The sequence below is a fragment of the Hippopotamus amphibius genome, chromosome 9 (assembly GCF_030028045.1).
Source record: "Hippopotamus amphibius kiboko isolate mHipAmp2 chromosome 9, mHipAmp2.hap2, whole genome shotgun sequence".
Classification (NCBI taxonomy): Eukaryota; Metazoa; Chordata; class Mammalia; order Artiodactyla; family Hippopotamidae; genus Hippopotamus; species Hippopotamus amphibius.
In genome coordinates this window covers 58,033,719-58,056,274 of record NC_080194.1, presented here as the reverse complement: position 1 = coordinate 58,056,274, position 22,556 = coordinate 58,033,719, and the positions used below count along the sequence as shown (strand labels likewise).

The window sequence follows — 22,556 nt, the reverse complement described above, 5'->3', positions numbered from 1 at the left end:
AGGAGGGTTCCCTTTTCTCCACAGCCTCTCCAATATTTATTGCTCCTAGATTTTTTGATGGCCAATCTGACTGGTGTGAGGTGATACCTCACTGTAGTTTTGATTTGCGTTTCTCTAATGATTACTGATGTCGAGCATCTTTTCACAGCATGGTGCTTCTAGTGCCAAATGCTAAAGGAGAGAAGTTTGAGGCCTATCTGATTTCTACCCCAGTACAATTTATTTCTGGTTTTCAGCAATTTGACCTTGAGGTGCCTAAATGCGGTTTTTCTTTGTGTTTAATCTTGCTTGAAATTGCTATAATCTTGAATCTACGGGTTTATCTTTTTCATCAAATTTGAAAATTTTTAAGCTAATTTTTATTTCTGTCCCACATGTGGTCTTAAAAAAATGTTTATTCTCTCTTGAGTGAAAAGATCTATATCTGTCTACTAAATCATTTGTTAATTTTATAATTCAAATCTATATCTTTGCTCTTTTCAGCTTTTGATCCATTTCTGCAAGTATATCTTAAAAACTCCAACTAAAACTGTTGATCTCTTTCTAGTCTGTTGATCGTCACTTGCTTTGTATATTTTGAGGCTATATTGTCAGCCACATACATACCCATGATCATAATATCATTTGTTGCTATGAATATATGACATTCTCTGCCCCTTATGACATATTCGTCTTATCATTGTTTTGCTGCCATGGCTTATGTTCAATCTGCCTGACATATTTTTTCATTCTTTAATTTTCAATCTTTAGTATACTTTTGCTTGAAGTATATCTTTTGTAGATATTGTTATATCTTTTAAAACCCAAGCTGGGAGGATTGGGTGTGGCAGGGAATTTCAGTGTCTCTGGAGAATCTGCGTGGCTGAACTAGACGGGAAGACTTTCAATGAACCAGTAATACAGTTAGAGGTAGAGGTAACTCCAGGTGGAGGGGCTTGCAGGAGTTCATCATGGGCTTTCTTAATTTAGTCCAGTCCAAACGAGTTGATGCCTTAGGAGTTTGGTCTGATTCCAAAAAGCTCACTGTGCTTTCTTAAAGAGTGGCCGTGATCCATGTGGCCAGCTGTGCTTTGTTTCCATCAGAAAAGGAACAGTCACAGATTGGAGAAATTTCCTTCCTGGGAGGGTTCAAAGACAGACAACCTTCATACAATGATGGGGAAGTGAACAAAGGAAGGAGAGAGACCCTTAACTGTGGTGGCACCACTGAGCACCCAAAGCTCACTCTGGTCTACCTTCCTGAAGTTATTACTCAACAGCTCAAGAGATTAAAAGCTTTTCGAGAAGACTGGCTCCTTTCCACAGAACTGGCAGGCAGGGAGATAATACAGATGACCCAGCTGACATACACTGAAGTCGAAAACATTTGCCTTATAGAGTAGTGAGAACATACTCAGCAGAAGAGGACAGCCTGGCTACCGCAAGACACAATGACTCACAAGGAAAAACTAAGCCTGACAGAGTGGGGGAGGCAGAATGTATGTGCACAACTGCTCTCCCCTGATCTCTGAAGCATGGGGGCTGGTGGGGCAGGCCTCCAGAGGATGTGCGAGACCCTACTGTAATTCTAGCCCAGATATGCTGGGAGGATTGGGAGGAAGCTTACTCATCTATTTCCTTCATCCAAAGATCACATTTCTCATTCTTAATGCTTAAGCAAGTCTGTGGCAAATACTGTTGAGAACATAGAATTAAATGTGGTTCCTGAAAAAAAAAAATGCATTCAAAGCAAAGCAAAGCAAAGCAAACATCTTCAGGTTGACAGAGCATGTGGGGCATTTTCAATACGGAGCTATAAAAGATGAATATATTCACATATATACACACATACATCCACACATGTGTATGTGATGGCAGACTCCCAAAATGAAATCTGAGAGCCATAATTTCAAGAGATTTCCTTCTTTTCTACCTCTAGCAAGTAAATAATGATGTAAGATCCTTTTGGGGAAAAGGAAAGGACAATCATCTCTTTCATCTTCCCAAATAACCCTGGGGCAGGTGTTACCATCTCCAATTTACAGATGAGGCTGGCTGCAGGTTTCCTTCCTGTTACCTCATGAAGGATGCAGGAAGGAAAGACGGGCGTGTGCTGCTCTGTCTTTGAACCAACTGGGAAAGAACTAAAGCTGGTGGCTTTCGAACCAGCAGATACACAAACACATCTTGGTATGATTTTCTTAAAACACATCAAGTGACTCCTTTCAAACCAATGACAATGGTTTCTATTCCCGTTTCTAACCTGATTCCTCTTTTGGAATTTGCTCTATGAGAAATGTTAGGCTTGGAGATGAGGACTCCGAAAGCCAAGAGCCCCCGGATCCTGCTAACCCAGCATGACTTTCTGTGAAACTCCTAATAAATCATTCGGTTTTGCCTTGAAGCCGTTGAATAACGGGGCATAATTTGGAAGCTGGTGTCTGAAATCATCACCCAATGCCTCCACATGAGAGTACCACTTACCCGGAGAATTGCTCAATTCCCCCCAGCAAGCCCACGGTAAACTGGCGTCTCGTTCCTGCCAGGAGGGGGCTCACATCAAAGTTGTGTTAACTTTCAGAAGCCCATTTTCAACCTGCTCTCACCAAGCCTGCCTGGTAACTGCCGTCACCTGAAAACCCAGTGCAACTCCACCAGGCCTCCCGATGGACAACAAAGAGGAAAACAGTGGGTGAAAATAAGAGCCAGAAGCACCTCAAGGATCTCTTATCCAGTGTGAGGTCTTGTGTCAGTCTGGCAAGTGAAGCCCTGGGAGGCTGGCCTTCGTGCATGTCCTGTGAGGCGTGAACATACTGACAGACAGGGAATGGCTATTTATTGGGCATCTACAATGTCCCAGGCACGATGTCATGCCCCTTTTCTATGTCTATGTACCCTCCCAACATCTTCTACGTAGTTAAAATGAACCTTACCTGATAGATGTGGGGCAACTCCAGCTCAGGTCATGGGACCTGACTGAGGTCCTGTGGCTAGAAGTGACAGGGTAAGGATTCACATACGACTTTGCTTCCCAAACCCCATGCTCTTCTCACATCACACCTGAAATGTCCTAAGCACAAACACTGAGATGCTTTTATAAGGAGCCCACGGAACAGGTATTTCTCCTCGATCGCTATGGGGGTGAGAGATTGAGCAGGGTGTCAGACACTGAATCACAACAGCCTGTTGGTCCAAACATGGTGTCTAAGGCTGTTCACGGCAGCTGGGGGCAGGTGAGGGCTGGTCACACACCTGGGCAGGAAAGCTTACTTTAGGCTGGGAGAGTGGAGAGGAGGAAGTTGGTGTTTATTAAGAGGTAATAGATCTTAATGAAGAGCATAGGCTCTGGAGCCAGAGTGCCTGGGTTTAAATCCCATCTCCTGTTCTGCTGCAGAATAATCCAACATGCACGTGCACAGGAGGGGGTCTGGGCATGGGGGGCAGTAGAGATGGATGAGCAAGAGTGGCCATGTGTTGGGGTTTGCTGAAGCTGGTCAAGGCGTACATGCGGTATATTGTAGTACTCTTCGATGTTTGTGTATGCGCGAAACGTCCCATAACAAAAGCATTAAAACAAACAAACCTGGGCTCCTCCACGGACTAGCTGTATGACATTGACAAGTCCTTTGGCGCATCTCAGTTTCCTCATTGGTAAAACTGAGCACTAACAGTACTTACCTCCTAGGGCTGTATGAGAAATAAATGAGTTGATACATAGAAAATATCATTCGCACGTACACATCACCTGTATTACATGTATACATGTCAAATGCTATAAATTACTACAGAGTAACTACTATGTCCCAGGTGCTAGACTTGGCATCACAAATATATTATTTCAATTGATTCCTCCCAACAATCCTCTGAGGCAAGATAGCTTCCATTTTCACAGGAGGAAGTCGACTCAGAGGGGTTCTGGCAGCAAAACTGCATAAAAAGTCAGGTTGGCTTGAAAAGCCTTGTTTCCTCCTGCTAGAGGCCCACTTCCCTAAAGTGCCTGGACCGCCTATTACAGATAAGGAAACCGAACTTAGGCAGCTGGGGAAATCCACAGCTCTGAGGGGTAGGCTGGGACCTGAACACAGAGCAGGCCAGGACCCAGCACAGCCCGGGCTCTTCCTTCTGGAGGGGACAGGCTGTCCTCACACAGGCTGTCCCTGGGGAGGGAGGGGGCGGAGCTCTGCATTTCGAGGCCCGGCGGCCACCGTGAAGAGTGAGGATGGCACAGAAGCCCCCCCACCCCCGCAGCCCCGACCTCCTGCCTGAATGAGCCGTCCTGAGGGCTTTCTCATATCAATAAGCACTGAGGCGCCTCAGAGAACCAAATAAGGGGGAGGAAAACAGAAACCTAAGAGGAACTTGATGCTAGCAGCCTCTGCGTTTGATAAATGTTTTAGCAAATCTTTCCAGGGCCACGGGCGCTGCGGTAAGGCGAGGCAGCACGGGTCTCCCTCAGAGGCCCACCCAGAGCAATGTCAGCCCTGCTCGGTCCCGCACCCGAGCTTCAGCTGGAGTCCTTCCTTCCAACAGCTGCTTCGTCTTCTTAGAGACTCACTCCAAGAGGCTCCACGTGCCCAGAACACGTCTTTGCAATCAGGGAGTGAGTCATGCTGCCACGGCGATTAGACAAGCGCTTCTCTCCCCACAAATCTCCCTCTAATCAGCAGTGACAGGGGAACAGACAGCCTCAGAACAGTTACCATGAATCTGACTTCCAAAAAGGGGCCGCTCCACCAGGCACCAGGACTGCTCACGATGCCCTCAGAAAACAATGAAGCAACCCTCCCAGCGCCGCCAATTTGCATCCAAAACTCAGCTGGACGGTCGACAATTTGCACCCTTTCCACCCTTTCCGCAGGAACAGAATCAACCCTGACCTTTACCTCCAGGACCACGTCTGTGTTGCTGTTTGCTAACTGGTGTCAAAAGCACTTGTGGTCACATTCCACTTAGAACTCTTATTTTGCTGAAACAGACCAATTTACACATCCTTTCTGGCCCTCTCAAGATTCTCTCAATCTGAAAGTGAGCCAGTAAAAATGTACAGTTTTCTCGGAAGTGATTCACAGCAGGGAGTGAAGGGGGAGGTGGAGAAAGCCCAGGGGACTGGAGGTGAGAGGGACACTGCCAGCCAGGGGGCCCCCCGCAGAGAGACAGCACCTTCCTGTGCTCGCTGGAGAGCAAAGCCATCCCCTGGCAAAACAAGATAAACATCCTGTTTAAGGCTATTATCTCCTTTATTCAAAAAATAAATATTTCACTTTTGAGTCGACATATTTCAAATCACATGAAGCACAGAGAAGAAATACAGTCCCTTTGGAAATCATGAACACGTGTAGGAAAGAGTAAGGTTCAAAGCAACGAGGATGGGGTGAGCACTGATTCCAACCGACCCGTGACCCAGAGATTCCTCCTCTCACCAAGTGGAGCTACATACCGATTGCAGGCGAGAAAAAGACAAAGACACACACACACACACACACACACACACACACACACACACACACACACACGGCTCTGAGGTCTGAAAGGCACATGAAGTGGACCATAAAGTGTATGGCACGTTCACTGATAAAACGTTCCCTATTCCCTCCCGAGAAAAGTGGAGAAACTTTAATCAAGTCACAGACCAGAGAAGACAGGGTGCCCCTGCTCAGAGCTCAGCATCAGGAAAATCTCTGCGGAGGAAAGCCATTCTTCTTCTGCTCCCCCCTCCCGAGCCTCCTCTCCGGGGGGGAGGTCCCTCACGCGGTGATGGCGGGACGCGTGGCCACGTACACGAACACCACGATCAGCAGCACGACCACGGCCAGCGTGGGCAGCACCACCGTGGTGATCTGCTGCCGGGCCTCCTGCATGGCCTGCTTCCGCTCCTTCTTGTCCTTGGACGTCTCCTTCTTGGGCTTCCCCTTGAGCTGCCGCATCTTTCCTGGGGGATGCTAGGAGGGTGCGTCCAGAGAGGGTTTGGAAGGAAGGGCCACGCTCCTCTGGTCAAGGTGCAGAATCTCCTGTAGAGAGGACCATGATCAAGAACGAACGGAGTGAAAGGAAAAAAGAATCTCAGACTTAAAGGCAAATGCCAAACCAGGAAGTGTATCTGCAACGTAGCAGCCCAGCGGTTAAGGACGGAGGAGGTCATGCAGCCCCTCTTAGTGGTGGGTGGTGGCGACAAGCCAGATATTTCTGGGGCTTCACCGCCATCAGCGCTTCCGCAGGTGTGCTACGCACAGGTAACTGGCACGCTGAGAGAGGGTCTCCCAGCTCCACGGGCGGCTGGCCAGGCACCGGGCACCATATGAACACGACTGCTTTCATGATACACAGCGACTGGGAAGCACTAATGATGCCGCCTCCACTCAGCGGAGAGGAGGGTGCCCTTCTCCCTTCCGAGGCTCTACCTATTAACTCTGTTGTTCTAAATCGCACCATCTCCCTGGCCAACCTCCAGCACTGAACCACTGGCAGCCTGCAGATCCCAGGCCGGTGGCACCCTTCCTGCCTGAGCCCGGGGCCTGATTACAGGCCAGGGCCGCCTCACTGGGGCCGAAGAGAGCCCAGAGGCACCGACTGCTCTGACCCCCACTTGATCCCCTACGCATCCCCCCAAACCTTCCTGACCACCTCCTATGTGCCAGGCTGTGCTCGAGGAGCTGACAAAGAGGTGGGAGACTCGGGGCTGTGCTCACACAGCCCATGGTCTGCAGGTGCACCCTGGGTTGCAGGCGGAGTGGAGAGTTGGGGCAGACAGGTGATAAAGGGAGACCAGCTGAGCCTACGGTCCAGCCACCCACTCAACCTAGGGTCTCGTAAATCCTGTGCCCCGTGGAGGTGCTCAGGTGGTGGAGCGGTGCTGTCAGGGGCCTGGGGATGGATCAAAACTTGTGGGTAAATACAGAGCAGTGCCTCCACACAAGTCTGCTTCTGAGTTTAAACAACAACTTAAATCAGACTTTGGCTGATTTATGTCGAGAAGGAGTTCACGCAGAGGCCTCTGGCACCTCACAGGATCCCCGGAAAAGAGGGCCAAGCTCAGGAAATCAGCAGGACAAGGAGCTGTGCCACCAATACCCAAGCCCCACTCACACCACGAGCCTGGAGGAGGCGTCAGGCTGTATCATCACCCGGACGCTGCCACTGGAGCCAGGGGTACGGAGGCCACCACTGCTGCCTCTGGAAACCAGACAGAGCTGCTGTCACTGCTTCCAGGATGAATTCTCCAGGGCCCCGGCTCTTCTGTGTCACCAAGCGCATGTGACTCAATATACCCACAGCCAAGCCTTCCAACCTCTATAAGCAGGGGGAGTTTTCTAAACACGATGAAGGAGGGGGGCGGTTGGATACTGCGCAGGGAAATAAGAGAGACAAACGCCCATCGTCACATCCTGGGGGGGGTATGGAGGCAGGCGCTCTCTGAGGCAGAGGAGCAGTGGACACCAATATTCCTCTGATAGAGAGACTTGTGTAACAGGTACTGTGTACCCAGTCTTGCGCCAGGACACTGGGTGGCCTGTCACCACCCTGAGGATGACGTCTATACCTAAGTGAATGTGTTTAAGCAGAAGGACGTGGAATGTGGGTTCTGAGTTGGGAAAGGGCTTGTGTGAACCTCCCTGTTGGTAGAGGGACCCTAATCTCTTACCATTCTTCTTGTCCCAGACGGACCCCAGGATTTTTTCTTTTTTTTTTTTTTTGTCTTATCCACATCAGGAGGAGTTTCTCATGGTGCAAGAGGGCTGATGTGATTGCACTGGGATGACACGATGCCAGCCAAAACCAAGTATGAAAGTTCTGGGCAGCCCCATTTAGGCAAATGTACGCTTTCCATCAGGCTTTTGAAAATATCCCCTCTTACTTTCTTAAGACCTGCCAGGTGTAGGAACCCCTGGCTTCACAAATTCTCCTTTTCAAATCTTTCAGAGAACTTGCAGGCAGACCTGGGTTCAAACGCAGGACGTACCACTTCCTGGTTGAACGGCTTCGGGCTTCACGAGGCCTCCGTGTCATCATCTGAACAATGAGGACAACTTTCCTCACAAGGAGTGACTGAGGATTTGAAAAGAAAATACTATTCTGGGCGCCCTGCCCGCCTGCACCAGGCAGGACGGGCCGGCCCCGGGGGCCCCGGGCAGAGCCCACGGGGCTCCCCCAGCCTCAGCCGCCCCTGGGTGGTGTGATGGCGGTGCCCCCTCGCAGGATGGTGGGTGACACGGGGCCTGACGCAGCGAAGGCACCGGACCCAACGCTGGCTGCCGCTCCTGCAGCCCACCCGACAGCCCGCGGGGAGACGGGCAGGCTTGCTCCTCCCGCCTCGGGGATGAGAAGACCAAGGGGCAAGGGGAAAAACGTCTTGCCGGCAGCTACCCAGTCTGTAAATAGCATCTACCAGGGCAGTGCATGGCACCCCTTGTCCAAAGCTATGAGCCACCGTCTCTTCTCTCCCTGACACAGCTTCACAAAATTGTTCAAAAAGAGACCAGCCCTTAGCAGCACTGATTTGTAGCCGTTTCCCCGTGGACCTAATGGCCTGTGAAAAGAGGAGGACCCTCCCGTGGCCCCTCACCCAGCCCCCACAGGACCCCTCACAGCTCCCCTCCATGCCCCCCGGGACCGGCCGCAGGCAGGCAGCACCAGAGGCCCAGAGTCAACAAGGGCCGCGGCCGCGCCGGTGAACAGCACAGGCCGGGCGGCTGCCTGCTCCTTCGGCTGCCGCCTGCAGCCTCGCGCACAGGTGTGGTGGACACTCACAGGCACCGGCCCCCGTGAGGACCAGCTCTTGACATGTGTAAGATGCACTCAGAAGTTTCCCGAGGCGTGAAAAAAAAAAAAAGCCTCGTTCCTGGGGGCAGGGCAGGTCTGGTCAGGATTTAAAGGGCAAACACACCAGCCTGAAGCCCGGGATCTCGTCTGGCTCCAGCGGGCAGCCTCCCTGCTCTCGCTCACCTGTGCTGTGGGCCTCAGACCACAGCCTGCTCTCTCCCCGGGGAGGGAGGGAAAACACGTCTGAGATGACAACTGAGGGGACGGGGGAGGGCCCAGCAGGACAAAGGCCGCGGAAGAGCGGCAGACGGAGGGAGCGGAAGGAGCCAGGAGGGTGACAGGAGGTGACCGGGGCGGCCGGGCCATCCAGGGGCTGGCAGACCGCGGCGGGGAGTCGGGTTTTACTTCACGAGCCGCACGAGCCGCTGAAGGGCTTCCCACGGGGAGGCGCTAGTTTTACAAAGCTCCTTCTGGCCGGTCTGTGGTGACTGGGGTACAGGGGCATGAAAAGGGAGGTTCTTAGAGCAGGCCAGGGAGGGACGGGGTGGCTCAGAATTGGTGGGGACGGCCAGTGGTGATGGAGAGGAGGATGCAGTGGGCTTTTACTTTGGGGGTACAATGAACAAGACCTAGTGAGAGGTTAGACAGCCGTGTGAGGGAACGAGAACCATGGGGGGACCTACGGTTTGGAGCCTGAGCATCGGGCTGGATGGTGATCTGGCCTCGTGCGGTGAGGGAGGAGGGCGGGAAGGATGGATTTGAGAAAGGACGTTAAGTGCTCTGCTCACACCTATCCCTGTGTGAGGATGCCAATTAGACATCACCATGGAAACATCCAGGAGGCGGGTGAGGAGATGAGTCAAGAGCTCGGTCAGGGCTGAAGATCTATATTTGGAAGTCATCAGCCGTTGGATGAGGTGAGCTCACCAATGATGGAGAAAAGGGCCTGGCCCGAGCCCTGAGCATCTGACAGTCAGAGGGCAGGAGGGGAAAGGCAAGCAAAGGAGCCTGTGGAGGGGAGGCAAGTGAAGAAGAGAAAAGAAAAGGTGAAGTCCCGGGGACCGAGAGTCAAGAAGAGCGCTGCTTCAAACGCCACCGAGACAAAGTGAAGATAAAGCAGCAGCCATTGGATGTGGCGATGCAGAGACCCGACACGAGGAACTTCAGTGCGGTGGGCAGTAAGAGCTACTGCAAGTGAGGCCATAAACTGGCACTTGCCTGAGAAGAGAGAGAAGCTGTGCCAGATTGTAAGTGAGCACACTGGTTCCTTCACAGAGAAAGTTTTGCCATGAAATAAATGTGGGCTGAACTGAAGTGCACACAGGGCACGGCTGACTGACATCCCAGAGCAAACTCCTCAATCTTGTGACGACGTGTCATCAATGATTCACACACCAGCACCCCGAATGAAACTTGGATAGACAACTGGTCTGAAGCTCTGCTGAAAGAGAGAAACTGGAGGATGTGCGAGGTGTCCAACAGAATGGAAGAAAACCCCAAGGCTGCAAAAGGGGGGTGGTATCTGTAGGAGCAAGCCTGAGGGTACAAAGGGACAGCTTCACCTTTGAGAAAAGCAAAGGCACAAGCTTGAATCCAATGGGAGGCAGGGCAGGTACAGGAGGAGGCAGCTCTCAACTGCCTGGTGGGAATGAGAGGCTTCCTTTTCTCCATGAAATAGAAGAGGGTTTCAGTGCAAGCCCAGGGAGCTGGGAGGCAGGCTTGAGGAAAGATGAGGCATGAAATAACCATGGTGGAGAGCGAAAAAGCAAACCGAGCGGAGAAACACCAGCCCGTATGGTTGACCTTCCTACATCCTTAATACCCAGGCTCCACCTCCCTCTGAGCAGGCTGAGGACCACCTCACCACACACTCTGGCCTCAGCCGACTGGACCAGGTGGCCGGCCGCGCCAGGGCTGACTCCTCCAGATGCTGCCAGGACCTTTGAAATGCGTGGCTTGCCTCAAAAAGATAAGCTAGGCCAATCAGCCTTTATTTCAGGTATCTAAACTAAGAAACATGCAGGGACACTGAGGTTGGAAAATCCTGCAGATGGGGGCACCCAGGAAGCCACCCGACGCCATGTGCAGAAGACAACAGCGGAAGCCAAGCTGGGGAGAGGAGACGGGAGGCGAGGGGAGCACCCTGAGAGCTGGAGAGCGGGGACTCTGCTCTTAGCTTTTCAGCACAGCCCCTGCAAGGCCCAGCTCTGTACAGGCTCCTGACCTTGAGTTGCGTTGCCGTGTTTCTGAATCTTAGGAGAGACACCTCTTTGAACTTGAGCTGGCTCCAGTGGGTCTCCGTATCTTCCAATGAAGGAGCCCTGGCAAAAATGATTACTCTGCTTTTACAAATGAGGAGTCCAAAGTCACAAAACTAGGGGTGGCAGAGTCAAAAGTCAAACCCACATCAGCCTGACCCCGAAGCCTGAATAGTCACCATCCCCCAAAGCCTTCCCCACACACCTTCCCAGCCCTTCACCCACTTTGGGGCCATGTCATTGCTCACCAGCCCCTCGCGGAGAGGCAATCGAAGATAAAGCTCACGAGGTGCAGTCTGGCTCTTTCCCAGCAAGCAGTCCAGGCAGGAGAGAGAAGCCGCTAGCTGAGTTCCAGCTTTGCAACCTGACTGTGACTGCCACCTGGCCACCCCACTGCCTCTGGCTCCCCTAACCAAGGAAACGGAAGACTTCACAAACACCTGAGTTCCACCAATGCCCCTCCCCCACCAACAAGCCCACGGCAACTGGTCAGCACCGGAAGGGTCCAACTGGCCCCCAGTGTGTGTGTGGGCAGGTGGGAGGGGAGCAGAGAGGAAGGGAAACATCCTTCCGGATAGAATCATTTTATGATTTTTCGCTGAGCTTTCCAGTCTTTTTTCTATATGTGTATATATATATATACATATACGTGTGCACATACGTGCTTATTAAAATCTCTATGTATATTTCTTCTGACTTATAAATCATAATGTACATAACAGCCTTAGAACTTATCAGAGAAATGGCCAGGAACGGAGGTGAGAACGTGAGTCTGAAACCAGGTGTGAGCCTCAGCTCTGCCATATCTAGTTATACAACCCTGGGTAATGTACTTAATCTCCCATGTCCTGACAAAACCTCTGTGAAACGGGGTAACAAAACCTGCTTCATAGAGTTATTGAAAAAAAAATGAGAAAGACTGAAGTATTATCTGAAGTATTGATTAACAGGCCAAACCAGATGCTCAATAAACGGTACAGTGTAACTTGCTGTCCAGTGCGGATGCACATCACAGGGGAGATAACAGGGAATTCTGCTTTTTTTCTTTTTTGGTTTTGAAGCATATAACCCCTAGATGATGGAATCCCCCAGTTTTTCTCTCTTCCCTGCTGAAAATCACCAGTTACCAATCTGCTGCTGGGCAGGTTTTCCCGGAGGTTTAACGGGAGAAGAAGGTTGCTCGGGCAATCAAGGGAAGGTTCAGAGTCACAGGGAGCATCCCTAGCTCCCGTATCCCAGCTAGGCTAAAGCTGCACTGCCCAGGACGGCAGCGACTAGTCACGTGTGGCTACTAGCACTGGAAACATGGCTGTGGTCCAAAATGAGCTGTACTGTAGTGTGAAATACACACCAGCGTTTGAAGACTCAGTACCAAAAGAAAGAACATACTGATAAAATGTCTCATTAAAATCTTCTATACTAATTACAAGAAATAATATTTTAGATATACTAGGTTCAATAAAATGTATTATTAAATTAACTTCACTTGTTTTTTTTAAGTCTTAATGTGGGCTACTCAAAGACTTTAAATTCCGTGCGTGGCTCACACGGCACTTTAATTGGACAGCGCTGTGCCTGCCCCATGCAATAAGCACCAGGTTCAGCCCCCTGATAAGCTTTCCACCTCACAGCCTCAACTCGCAATGGTGAGGACTTCCAGGCCTTCACAACCCAGCCCTAATGGGTCTCTCTAGCTTCATCGCACCTCACATGACCCACAGCTACCGACACACCTGAGCACCAACCCCACAGGCTCACACCCCATCCCCATGCCTGGGCCCGTGCAGGAGCTCTGCCGCATGCCCTCCCCCCATGCACCGGCATCCTCCTGGTGCAGACAGTCGTTCTTGGTCACGCCCTGTGCCTGGCCGTCAGCACTCCCTCCTCAGCACCGTCTCAGCACTCAGTTTATGCCTTTGCTGCAGCACTGACTGGTGGCCGCCACCTAACTGGCTGGGCCCCTGACGTCCCCACTGGACTACATGGTACTTGGGGAGGAAATGCATCTTTTTTTTTTTTTTAAGCTCTTTATTGGAATTTAACTGCTTTACACTATTGTGCCAGTTTTTGCTACAGAACAAAGTGAATCAGCTGTATTTATACATATACCCCCATAACCCCTCCCTCCCATGAATCCTTCCCACCTTCCCTATCCCAGCCCTCTAAGTCATCACCCATCATCGAGTTGATCTCCCTATGTCATGCAGGAACTTCCCACTAGTTATCTGTTTTACATTTGGTAGTGTATATATGTCAATGTTACTCTCTCACTTCATCCCAGCTTCCCCTTCACCCTCCACCCTGTGTCCTCAAGTCTGTTCTCTACATCTGCATCTTTATTCTTGCCCTGTCACTGCGTTCATCAGTACCATTTTTTAAGATTCCATATATATGAGTTAGCATACGGATTTGTTTTTCTCTTTCTGGCTTACTTCACTCTGTATGACAGACTCTTAGGTTCATCCACCTCACTACAAATAACTCAGTAATATTCTATTGTATATATGTGCCACATCTTCTTTATCCACTCATCTGTTGATGGGCATTTAGGTTGCTTCCAGGAAATGCATCTTGCTAGTAATAATATTCCTCTGGCCTGGCAGGATGCCTCTCACATAACAGGTGTTCAACAAGCATCTCTGGATTGAACACCAAAGCTGTAAGAGTTTAAAACAAGCAGTCATCTTACGTACTAAGCACAGAGTTACAGTAGAAATTCTACAGGAGAGGAGAAAAAGTTATAGTAGAAAATAATAAACCAGCTAGCGACCACTTGGAAGTGCTCATTTCATTCTCAACACAAGATTGGTATTCTCACTCCTATTTTACGTGAAAAAACTGAGATTCAGAAAAGTATGGTGACGTCCCCAAGATCAAAAACTATTAGGAAACCAGCATAGTCTCAACTCCAGCGTAAAATCCATAACAAACACTCATTAAATATTGAATGAATGAATGGACTGATGATTTGAATTCAGACCTAGTTCCAAAGCCCACCCATCCTCTCTTCGTGACCCCACAGTGCCTCCAGGTCATCCCACAGTTAAGAACAGCACCTCTCACACCCTGAAGGCTCACTACCTGTCAGGCTACCACACTAAGCCCTCTACAAACACACAAACTTCACTGAGGCCTTATCCCATTTTGCAGACAAGGGAACTGTGGCTCAGAGAAGGCACGGGTAGTAGGTAGAGTGCATCTGGGATTCAGATCCAGCTCTGTCTGCCTCCACCCCACACAGCTACCTCCAGGTAGCTGGGCCATCCCCTCGAAGCACGTGGACTGATGGGACACAGGGTCAAGAGTCCATGGCTGCTTCCTGCCCGTCAGCTCTGGAGGCTGAGGACACGACGGGGGAAGGCATGTGAGCAGGGGCACAGTGGCTTCTCTCACTTGGCAGCAGATAAAGCGTGTTCCTTACAGCCAGACTTGCTCTGACTCCTGGAAGGTGTCCTGTGTGCCCGCTCTGGGCTGGGCAGCCGTCCTGGGTTTAAAGTTGCACTGCTTGTTGCCTGAACTCTCACCGTGGGCCAGGCCGCTCAGAAAGCCCCCCAGGGTGTCCCAGGCTGTGGAGGGGAGCCCGCTGAGAACAGCACGTCCAGGAGACAATGTTAAGTGGCTGCGGACTGTGTCAGCGGCACCCCCTCCTCCACACACGGTCAGTGTGAGGATGGAAACCAGGCCCAGATGGCAGCCCTCCCGGAAGACACTCCCAGGGATGGAGGCCAGAGACTGCCCACTCATCCTCCACGCTGTCCACCTTCTCAAAGCCCCGCAGCCCTCCTGTCTCCAGGAAAGGCGGTGTAAGGTGCGTGCTAAGAAAATGGCTGCAGTTTTCTCCTACTGCAAAATCAGGAACACAGATGAATACACAACACGTGAGAAGGATGTGTGGGGGTGCGGGTGGGGATCTCCACCAGCTCTTCTCCTGGCTGCGTCACAGCCTAATGTGAAGCAGCAGGAGGGCTGAACCGCTCCGTGCTCTACACCATGAGCCCGGGGACGCTGCCCTGAGTTCAGCGGCACACAAACCGCGCCCTGAGAGCGGCAGCTCTGTGACGCATCAAGTGTGCTCGTGTCACTGAATGTCCCCGGGATTCAGCCGTAATTGGCCGGTGATCACCTCACGCCCGCCTGCCGCAGAGAGTGGGCAGGGGGTGGGCAGGCTGCCAGGAGAACTGTGCAAGATGGGACTCCTGACACCCGCGAGGCACCTGCTGATAACACAGCGCCTGGCCGGGAAGGCAGATGTGAGCAAACAGTGACAGCCACGCACGCTGGCTCCAGCGCCCCGCTGCTGACCGGCCTCTGAGGTCAGGGACTCCTGACCAGCCGGCCCACGGGGAGCCTCAGAGCCACAGACAGACAGAAACCAGAAGACACAAACAGATGCACATACGTCTCTCACCAAGGGCGAAGGAAGAAGAAAATAGGTAATTTGGCGGTGGCAGTGTCAGCTCCTCCTAAATAAAAACCTGAGAACACAAAAGAACTTTTGGGCGGGTGGCTGAATAACACAGACATAAAAAGCTAGGGTTCTCAATAAATTGGATAAGTAACATTCCTGCAAAGTGCTTTCCTGTGCAGTATTCATTTCCTCCTCATGGTAACTCTACATCCTACCTATTATTGTCCTTTTCACAAGAAAAAGGAGCATACAGAGCAATTAAGCTCATGTCTGGATTTTAATCCCCGTCCTGGCACTTCTAGGGTCGGTGTCCCTGGGCAAGGAACTTAACCTCTTAGACCTTCAATTACTCTGTCTGTAAAACAGGGATAAAACTACCTAGTGTTCAAATATTTTTTGAGCGTCTACTATACGTCGGGAGACATGTTGGGTAGTTTACAGGGAATGTGGGAGATGGACAACCAACAGATGAACAGAATATGTGTCAGATGATGCTACGTGCTTTAGAGAAAATATAGGTGGGGGAACAGAGGCTGCAAGTTTAGAGAAATCAATCAAGGAAGACTTCATGAGAAGGTGACACTGGACCAGAGACTCCAGGAGGTGAGGAAGTGACCTGTGCAAGACGGGGACCCCTGGAGGGCTCTGATTCTGGTGGGGAAGAGCACTGCTGGACCGCTGACCGCAGGGGCAAGGGCTGAGGCCAGGAAATCGGTGAGGACGCGCGTGAATTATTTAGGAGGGACGTGGTGGCTTGCTTCCGGGGAGGGGCAGATGTGGTGAAAAGTGATCAGCTATTGTGACAGGAGAGCCAACACGATCTACCAGCAGATTGGTATTGGTAAAATAAAACGATTAAAGGCTCTGTAGCCCAAGGAAGTGCAGGAGTGGAGGCGCCGCGTAGGGGCGTGGAGACGATGGGACGGGTCAAGTTTGAGACTCGATTAGCTGTCCCCAGTGGAGCCACTGAGCAGGCAGTTGGCTGCGTGGGTCTGTATGTGCAGAGAGAGCTGGGCTGGAGACGGGTGCATGGCAGCTGTCGGCACCGCAAGCCACCAGGCTAGGGAGCGAGAGCAGACAGAGAAGGGCCAGTGCAATCTAAGGTTTACAACTTGCAGAGTTGAAGAGGAACCAATAGGTGTGAAAGGAAGAAAACCAGAAGCGTATGGCGTCTTGGAAGGCAAGCGCAGAGAGTGTTGTAGGAAGAGGGTGCCGCCCATCACGTCTGGTCACGTGTAGGTAATCGGTGACTTGAGGGGAGAGCGTCGGTGGCGAGCTGGGGCAGGGACCCAGATCTGAGGAGGTCTCAGGCAGGGAGGGAGCAGACTAGAGAATAGAGGCCACGAGCTGGCAACACTTTTCAAAGCAAGACTCGGGGACTGGGTGTCTGCACTGCAATCCCAGTCCTGCCATTTATCAGCCCTGTGACCTCGGGCAAGTTCCTTAATCTTTCTGTAACTCACATTTTTAAAAAAATAAATGTATTTATTTATTTATTTATTTATTTACTAACATATATTCATTTGCTGCTTTGGGTCTTCGTTGCTGCTCACGGGCTTCCTCTAGTTGCAGTGAGTGGGGGCTCCTCTTGGTTGTGGTGCACGGGCTTCTTATTGCAGTGGCTTCTCTTGTTGTGGAGCACAGGCTCTAGGTGTGTGGGCTATAGTAGTTGCAGCACACGGGCTCAATAGTTGTGGCTCGTGGGCTCTAGAGCACAGGCTCAGTAGTTGTGGCACCCGGGCTTAGTTGCTCTGCGGCATGTGGGATCTTCCTGGACCAGGGATTGAACCTGTGTCCCCTGCATTGGCAGGTGGATTCTTAACCACTGCGCCACCTAGGAAGTCCTGCCTCACAATTTTCATCTGAAAAGTGGGACTAATAATTCCCTAATGAACTGACATATGAGAATACGCCTGGTCCATACTAAACACTGTGGCATCTATGTTTGTATCATCATCACCATGAAAACAGGGTCAGAATCAGAAGGGGATATGAGGACAAAGCTTTGTTCTGTTCGTTTGCTTTTTAAGGCACTTATAGAATGTTTGTGTTGTAGGGGGAAATGTACCAGGAGCAGGAAGGAAAAAGAAGTGCTGACGAGCCTCCCAGGGGAGCTGGATCACCAGCGGGGCTGGCCCTGGATGGGCCCGACATGACGGTGGGAGTCTGTGCAAGTTCTCACCCGGCTGTTGCTGGTTCTCGGTGAAATGGGCAGAAGGTCACCAGCTTGGGAGGCAGGAAGAGGGAGGAAATGTTGGAGTCTGAAGAGAGGGAAGCTATGAAACAGCAGGCAAGGGGGATGGATGCATTAGAGGACTACAGGTAACCGCCAGCAGCGCCGGGCACACCTGTGGTCAGAGGCCTCAGGTCTTAAAGCGAGGTGGCTGGGTGTGGCACCACCAGGCAGGCACAGGTACCGGGGATGGATTCGGGGGATGTTAGATTTAACCAGGATGGGATTCTGTCAGGCCACTGTGACACAGAGAGAGGAATACATGGTGAGGATTACATGATATTGCCAAAGAAAAGTGCCTGGCACAGGGCCTGGCATCTGAAGCACTGCCGCTGTTCAGAGTTAAGTGGCCTGTCCAAGGAGCACCCCCAACCCCACGTGTACCACCCTGACCCCCAACACACACAGAACTCAGGAGCTAAAACGTGGGACCCTAAACTCTGCTCATTCCACTAAGCCACGTCCCTCCCTTTTCTGTTCAGGTTACTGTCACGTGTCCCAGGCCTCTCCTGCTTGTCTCAGAGAACAAAGAAGGCCATGTGAGGGCAGACTGGTCCCTACACGCTTCTTCCAAGAACCAGCGGTGAAGAGGCTCTCCCGGCCTTGAGGAAACACTGGCTTTCCGGGACCGGCCCTGCGATTCCACCAGGCTCTGCAGGTGCGGTTCAACCACCAGCTCCTCTCACTGAAGATGGGTGGGCACAGCCACGGACACCGGGCCTTTGAGGGATCTCGTTATGTAACCTGGATGGCCCGCTGCCCTCCTCCGTAGATGGGTCAGAGTTACACTTACAGTGATCAGCAACTTCGAGCCCAGCAGTTTATTTTAACTAGTTGACCTGAAGTTAACTCAACCACAGAAAGGACAAACAGAAACGAAGTAACGTGAAACTCCTGTACAAGAGTCCAAACAATGGCTTTTGAAACGGTTAAGATGCACAGAAAGAAACACTATCAACAGCAGTGCACATTGCACAAACTAAAACCAAAGTTTTACACCATGATACATAAGCTTGTTATGTGCAACACACTCTGATATTTTCTATTTCGTTTCATTTCATTAGAAAAAAATGTCAGTTCAATCCACGGAAAGCGACTTGCATTCGAAAAACAGTGGATGGGTAAGAACTCCCCCTAGGAAGGGCTGGTAAATGTTTCAATCCCATTCCCAGGACGAGTCACAGAAACATCCTGACAGTCTTTTCTACCCTGATGAATAATAGGCTCTTATGAGAATGAAATGGAAGTAATGCAGGTGAAAAGGCACGAGCTCTTCTAGGTATTGTCATTCCTTAGATGGCAGTTCTTTATCCAAACCTGCAGCTTCCCTCGATTTCATCTGCTATTCAATTCGGTACTTTAAGACAGCAGGTACTAAAAGTAAGCATCACTAATTTATCCCTTTGTTAATGACAGCTCGACTCTGTGGCAGCTCAAGACTAAGGCAAGGCTGGGGGAAAATTCGTGAAGAAATGCACACCAGCTAATTGTATGCACTGTTTTGGACTTTTTTAAGTCAGTGCTTCTCTAACTTTTCCATCTCAAATATGGGCAGTGGACAGTCATTCCTGGAGGCCAGGTCTGGGGCAAAGCCACTGCAAGAATAAAATTTTAATTGTCTCATTTTAAAATGTCAAACAATCATATATAATATCAGCCCTTGTTTACTTGTGACATGCATGGCACTGTGACAAGAGCCTGCTGTGGCTCTCATTGAGTCCCAGGCTCCCATCTTAGACGTGAGAAATGGGGTTTTGAGATGTTACATAACTTGCCCAGGACCACAAAGCAAGTAAGTGGTGGGAAAGATTCAAACACACCCAGTCTGGTTCTAGAACCCTGCTTGTAACCACTAAGCTATGTTGAATTCTGCTCCAACAAACAGCCATATTTGTTTTAATATTTTTAAACGTTATTTCCCTCAAACCTTTGGGTAAAACAGGACCCGCACTCACCCTGGCGCTCTGCCTGCACACTGGGGAGCCCCCGGGCATGCAGAGCCACGCGTCCGCCAGCACTCCTCTGCCTTCCCCTCGCTCCTGTGGCCGGGCGTGGGCTAACAGCCCTTTTCTCCCAGACTCGGAACGCCGGCCTCATGTCCTCTTAGCCATGAACTTCATTAACAACCAACATATCACAAGTGCCAGTTGTTTACGGCATCTTTAAAATGAAAAATTCATCTCTAAGCTAAATTACAGCAAGTTAATTACAGCGCCTGGCTGATGGCAGACACACTGGGAGAGAGTGAGGGGCTGACTGAATCCTCAGAGGCGAACGGCACATGCAAACCACACGTACCCAAGACTGCACACCTGGGCCTTCCTCAAACAGAGACGGGGCTCACCCACACACTGGGCCAGCCTCGGAAAGAGACGGACAAGCTCTCGCATCTGTTCATCTATTCAACAGACACTGCAGGCACCTAAGTGTTGGGAACTAGCCAATCACGGAGTCACTCACCCACCAGTTCATCCCATCAAATACTTAGGGGACACCTACTACATGCCAGGCACTGCTCAACCGCTGTGCGTATACAGACGGATGAAATGACTGGTCCATCTTATCCGTCACTGACGCACCTCGATGCGCTAGGCACTGTCCTGGCAGTGGGGATGGAAGAACGACCAACACAACGTGCCGGCTCTGACGGAACGCACGTTCCAGGAAAGGGAGGCAGACAAGAGACAAACACGTAGTGTGTCAAGGGGTGACGCGCTGTGAAGAAAGACAAGGCAGCATAAGGTGACAGAGAGCAGGGGACGTGCTGTAATACAGACAGCATTACAAGGGGAGGCCTCTCTGATTAGAGAGCAGAGGCATCAAGGAAAGGCGGGAGCAAGCCTCGGGCAGGACTAGGGCAGGAGGACGGCTGAAACGAGCTGCCTTTGCGGCACCGCGATGCCAGGCCACGGGGGCCTGCAGCTGAGCGAGAGGAGGAGCAGAGGGGAGACGATCACTTCAAAGAGGACGCTACAGCCCCACTGGCGAAGGCTCAAAGTCTGTCACTTGTGCTTCACTGCAGGCCTTGACGGCTGCCAAAATCCAAACATCCTGCAAAAGGCAGGTAGTAACCTAGGCTGCTATCCAATATTTACTCAGTGCCATGCCCGTGTCCTCTGGAGTCTCTAAACGGTCGATTTGGGGTAAACGGAGGAAAATTACCCCATCAGACAATGAACTCGGGCTGCTGGAGTGGCGTTTGCCACTAATGAAGTGATACACATTTGATCTTTAATGTGAATGCCACCTTATCTGCTGAACCTTAATCTGGGTTACCAAACTGGACAGTCAGTGAGGACGGTTTGGGCAAAGGGCACAGAACTACAGGCTTTCGAGCTCTGAAGACAAGGTTTGCTGATTTTGCCTGTGGCCCATCTGCAGGCTCCAAGGAGTCCCGCGGGTCAACAATGAGCTCAGCCCCCCCGATGACCACGGTGGGGCCGATACCTATGGCAGCCCTGGTCACATTCCACTCCACCTCCCCGCTGCCACCCCCACCAGGGGCTGATTATTCTCCTCCTGCCCTGACTCTAGATCCCACATGCCACCCCAGCTGCAGATGAAATCAACGCCGCACTGACACCCAGAGCCCGCCTGTCGCCCCACCCTCACCGAGGGCCGCACCATCTCACCCCGCACATCTCCCTGCCTCCAACCTCCCTATTCCTCAGTCTCCAGACAGAAAGAGTTCCCTTAAACCGAGGTCTGACCTTAGTCCTCCAGCTAACAAGCCTTCGGTGGCCCCAGTGCCAACAACACACAGTGTGAACCTGGCGTGGACCTGTAGGCCCTGTGTGCAGAGTCCCCTACATGGCATCAGACAGCTGTACTCCTGTCCCGTTGCACATGGTGCAGAACAAGCCAACGTGCACTCACACCCAGGTCTTCTCACCTTGGCCAGCATTACACACTCTTGTTGCTGAGAAAATTTGTCTGATCCCCTTAGTCAAAATGAGGTGCCCTTTTACCTATTTCTACACCTTTAAAATAACCCTTCTTTTGTTCTGCCCTTCTTTCTTTTTAGAGTTCATCATTTTGGTCTACCTCCTCCACCCAGAGGAGTAAGTATCATTCAGTAAGTATTTGCTGAATGATCTAAGCCTGTTCCTCTTACTAATGTTGCTCAAGCCAGAAGCTGGGGGGTTTCCCTGGATGCCTCCCATCCCACCATCCCCTGTATCAAATTGTCCCCCAAGGCCTGTCAATCCCTTTTCCTCAACATCTCTCAACACAACCTCCTGCTCCATCCCCACTACCAGTAGGTCAGGGCCTCCTCTGATTCATGCAAATTTCTGCAGCAGCCTAACCTGTGTTTCCCTGCCTTACCTTGCTGCTTTCTCAAGCCCTAAATAGTACAAATATTTCTAAATGCCTCTAAAATCACTGCCCATCACAGGTGTGGACCCACCCCACACACTTGCCCCTTCCCAACAAAACACAGGCGGGAAGAATCACTGTAGAAGAATCACTGTAGAAGCAAATACAGGAGAGGTACACGTCTGCTTGAGGAAAGGGGTGTGGATGACTCGTTTAAATCTCACACATGTTTTAAAGTCCAGTTGTTGGAAACTCGTTAGCCCAAAACATCCCCAGCAAAAATATGCACCATTTCACACTTCGAAGTAAACAACCAACTAAATGGTACTAAACTAATAATGAGAAAGCTAAGCTAACGATGACTGACAATTAAACATCTCGATTCCTAGCAATTAAAAACTGTCATGAATTCAAGATGGTGGTGACAGTGCACTCTAAGAGAGCTGTTTCCAAAGTCTACGGGAAACCCGAGGGCCTGTGTAAGTCCATGCTCCATGGGGACCTGAAACGCACCCCAGCCTGCACAGCCAGTTGGCCAGACTTCCAGCGGAGGACGAGGCAGAGTTACCCAGAAACTCCAGCCTCGCAGTACACTGGTCCCTCG

At 51.1% G+C, this 22,556-nt stretch overlaps 1 long non-coding RNA gene across 2 annotated transcripts in view; it reads right to left on the bottom strand.

Moving 5' to 3' along the window:
* LOC130860723 (uncharacterized) overlaps positions 1-22,556 on the bottom strand; it is a 140,671-nt gene that overhangs the window by 60,609 nt on the left and 57,506 nt on the right. Inside the window, exon 3 of one of the 2 annotated variants that reach the window (XR_009055519.1) lies at positions 5,916-5,987. The exons of the other annotated variant lie outside the window; for it this stretch is intronic. This is a non-coding gene — a long non-coding RNA (uncharacterized LOC130860723). Of the gene's footprint in view, positions 1-5,915; positions 5,988-22,556 lie in introns of those variants that run through there. 2 annotated transcript variants of the gene reach the window in all.